Genomic DNA, 4168 nt, shown 5'->3' on the forward strand with positions numbered 1-4168 from the left:
CCCTTCGGTTTTGAAGCCCTGATGTTCTTGTTTTACCTGGACCTCATTTGCCTTCAATTTTTCTCTGGAGGATTCAGCGAAATATGGCGTATTTTTCCTGGTGTTGCATCACAGTTCCGAAATATTCTAACTTTCGCTTTTTTTAATGGTTTGATTATTCCCCTTGTCTTTCTCAGGCGGCTTCTCACCTCCTCCTTTCTGATTTTGTCAACCCAACTTATGCTAACAGCCGCCTGTAAATCCACATTTCAAATGCTTCTAGTCTCTTGAAGTGGCTTTCGGTCCGAGACCAACTCTCTACTCCATAGAGCAGGAGAGAAACGGTGCAACTTCTGACCAGCCTGGTTTTCAATCTTAGGCTTATGTCGTGACTGCAGAAGACCTTTTTCATTTTGAAGAATGCTGTCCGAGTTTTCTCTAACCTTGTCTTTACTTCAGGGGTCGTGTCCCAGCTTTCGTGAAAATTAGAACCGAGGTATGTGACCCTTTCAGCTTTTTCTAGTGGTATTCCTTCCGAAGTTATCGGTGATAAATTTTTTAAAAAAAGGCAGTGGTGGGATTCAAATAATTTAACAACCGGTTCTCTGCCCTAATGATTTCTTCCAACAACCAGTTCCCCAAACTGCTCAGAAAGTTAACAAACCGGTTCTCCTGAACTGGTGCGAACTGGCTGAATCCCACCACTGAAAAAAAGGCATACAGGTAGCCCCAAAGGTGCTTTTTTTCTTTTTCTTCTTTTTTTAATAAATTTATTTATTCAACGTTTCAACAATTAAAAACAAATTTCCACATTTTGCAACGATATTTGTAACAGTGTTTACATTGGTTAATAAGATCCACAACTTTGTTATCCACAACCAGATTAAATTTTTCCTTGTTCTGTGCATTCTTATACATATATTTACACATAAACAATATTATTTTGTGACTTCTCATTCATTATCATTTGACGTCTTTGCGTCTTTTCCTTAGCCCTTTGTACCAAACATCCCATATCTTATAATATTCTCCTTCTTCCTTAGTTTTTAGTAACACATTTAGGCACATTCAAATATCTTATTAATTACTGCGATTTCTGAGGGGGGTCGTAGCCTGTTTCCAGTTTTAGGTGAAGAAAATTCTAGCAGCAGTTATAATATGAAGTATTAGATGTTGATTATTTTTATTTAAGTTAGGTTCTAACATGCCTAACAGAAAAGTGTCTGGTTTGAATTTGATCTTTTGTTTTGTTAGTTCCTCTAACCAAGGTTTTTTTTTTCTTTTTCAAGAGGCAACTGGACTTTCTGGTTTTTCTTTGAAGCCATTTCTCTTCTCATCCTAGAAGCTTCTTCAGCAATGACTGGACCATAGGGAATGGAAGGATTTATACTCCTTGCAGACAGCTGGTCATTTGCATCCTTTTAGGGGCTCCTTGAGGCTACATGGAGGTATACCTGTGTTCTCAGGGTCACCTGCGCAGTGCAAATGGATGTGGAACTGCTAAAACCTCCTGCAGAAAGCACAGCTGCACAACACACTTCTTTCAAACATTGTAATTTTTCACGCGAGGTGTTAATGGCTTCCAGGAAGAATTAGGAACAATTCCCATCAGCGTTTGGTCTTCTTTCAACAAATCGCTGTTTCTTCCCTTCTTCCAAATGAATTTCTCCCCCACCTCTCCCGAAAAAGTTCCATGTGCAAATGGAAAAGGAAGAAAAAGAAAAGAAAAATGGGTACCTACCCCCCTCCAAAACCTCATCTGTTATATTTCCTGGAAGCTGCTAATGGCTCGTTTTTCAGAGCTAGCTCAGCGCTGAGGTTTTATGGATTCAATACTGGTGAATTTAATTGCAAATGGGCACCTGAGTTAGAGATTTGGTTCTTGCCTTTTTGGTGCCCGGCCCTGGCTGAACGTTTTGAGGAGAAAAGCAGGAAAATACCAAATTCTCCCCTCCATTTGTTTTTGTTCTCATTGAAAGGAAATTTATCCTTCTTCTCCAAGTTGCTTCTCTCCTCGATTACTTTCCATCCGTTGCTTCTCCTCGTATGAAGGGAAACAGATTCCATGAAGCTAGTCCAGAATTTAGCAACTCAGACAGGTAGAAGGGAGCTTGACGTATTAATAATCGGATTTTCAGGCATTAAAAACGATGAATCGTGCATGTTGGAAGACTCCCCCTGTTTCCTGACAGGACCAACCCACCCTTGGAAAAGGCCAAGGAAGGACTTTTGACAATTCACAAACGTCAAACATTCTCCGGAGAATATATTTTATGAAGGGTTATTACAGTGGTCTCCAAACTTGGCAACTTGAAGACTTGTGGACTTCAATTCCCAGAATTCTCCAGCCAGCTATGCTTTATCTCTTGTGATCCCTTCCTCTGCAATCTCTCCATTTTAATTTAGTTCTCTTCAGTTCTGGGAGTTGAAGTCCACAAGTCTTCAAGTGGCCGAGTTTGGGGAACGCCTGAGTTATTACAATGTTCGTTAGTTAGGTGCCACTCGGTTGGGCTTGAAACCTGAAAGATGGGCAGGTGGGCTAAATCCTGATGATTCTTTTGGAGAGTCTCTGCTGCTTAGCCTCGCCCGATTTTCAGAAGGAGGAAAAAACTGCAAGGACTGAAGATGGACGGATGGTAGATAGGATTGCTTTCGTTGCTCTTGTGGAAGCTCTCAGGGGGAACGCCTGAAATGTGAAGTCCTGAAGAAGCTTCACTTACTGGTTGTGGGAAAGTAGTGGAATCTGTTTCAGGGAAAAGAGGAAGACAGGGAGAGAAAAAGAAAGGAAGGAAGGAAGGAAGGAAGGAAGGAAGGAAGGAAGGAAGGAAGGAAGAAAGAAAGAAAGAAAGAAAGAAAGAAAGAAAGAAAGAAAGAAAGAAAGAAAGAAAGAAGGAAGAAGGGATAGGGAAGGGAAAGAAAAGGAGAAGGAAGGAAGGAAGAAGGAAGGAAGGAGGAAGGAAGGAAGGAAGGAAGGAAGAGGAAGAAAGAAAGAAAGAAAGAAAGAAAGAAAGAAAGAAGGAAGAAAGAAAGAAAGAAAGAAAGAAAGAAAGAAAGAAAGAAAGAAAATGGGATAGGGAAGGAAGGAAGGAAAGAAAAGGAGAATAAAGAAAGTAGGTAGGTAGGTAGGTAGGTAGGTAGGTAGGTAGGAAGGAAGGAAGGAAGGAAGGAAGGAAGGAAGGAAGGAAGGAAGGAAGGAAGGCAGAGACAGGGAATGAAGCACGGAAAGAGAAGGAGAAGGAAGGAAGGAAGGAAGGAAGGAAGGAAGGAAGGAAGGAAGGAAGGAAGGAAGGAAGGCAGAGACAGGGAATGAAGCACGGAAGGAGAAGGAGAAGGAGAAGGAAGGAAGGGCAGGAGGAGGAGGAGGGGAGGGAGAAAGAAGTGAAGGAGGAAGAAGGAAGGAAAAAAGGAAAGGGAAAAATAAAGGAAAAGGGGGAAGGATGGAAGCAAAGGCAGAAGAAGAGGAAGAAGCGAGGGAGAAGGAATGAAGAAAAGGAGGGAGAAAAAAGCGAGAGAGGGAAGGAGGGAGTGAAGCTAGGAAAAGGAGAGAAGGAAGGAAGGGAAGGGAAGGCAGGAAGAGGGGAAGTAGAAGGAAGGAAGAAGGGAAGGCAGGGAAGGTGGAAGATATGCAGGCATCTCTAGCCCCATGCTCAAGGTCCTTCTCTCATTAAGTACTTTCAAAAGGAGCCGAGGTTGATATACATACCGTCAGGATAAGCTTCCAGGCATTCTCGTGCCCCCCACAAAGGGGCCTGTCAGCGACCTCTCTCCTGCTAATACCCTTTTCTGATAATAAAGGTTGTGAGAAATCCTTCCCTTCTGATACACCCCTTGATGGCCGACCAAAACAGAGCAGGAGGGAGGCTGGTTCTTTGGAAGTTTTTTTGGTAAAGACTTGTGTTAAAATGAGAGAGAGAGAGAGAGAGACGGAGGGTGGCAGAGGGAGAGAGAGACGGAGAATGGGAGGGAGGGAGAGCGGAGGGAGGGGAGAGAGAGGGAGGGAGAGAGGGAGAGCAGGAGGGAGGGAGAGCGGGAGGGAGAGAGGGAGAGCAGGAGGGGAGGAGAGCGGGAGGGAGGGAGAGGGAGAGGGAGGGAGAGAGGGAGAGCAGGAGAGAGGGGAGGGAGGGAGAGCGGGAGGGAGGAGGGAGAGCGGGAGGGAGAGCGGAGGGAGAGAGGGAAAGCAGGAGGGAGA

This window comes from Notechis scutatus, chromosome 5 (assembly GCF_049901735.1).
Source record: "Notechis scutatus isolate UNSWTSFEM ecotype Mainland chromosome 5, rNotScu1.2, whole genome shotgun sequence".
Taxonomy (NCBI): Eukaryota; Metazoa; Chordata; class Lepidosauria; order Squamata; family Elapidae; genus Notechis; species Notechis scutatus.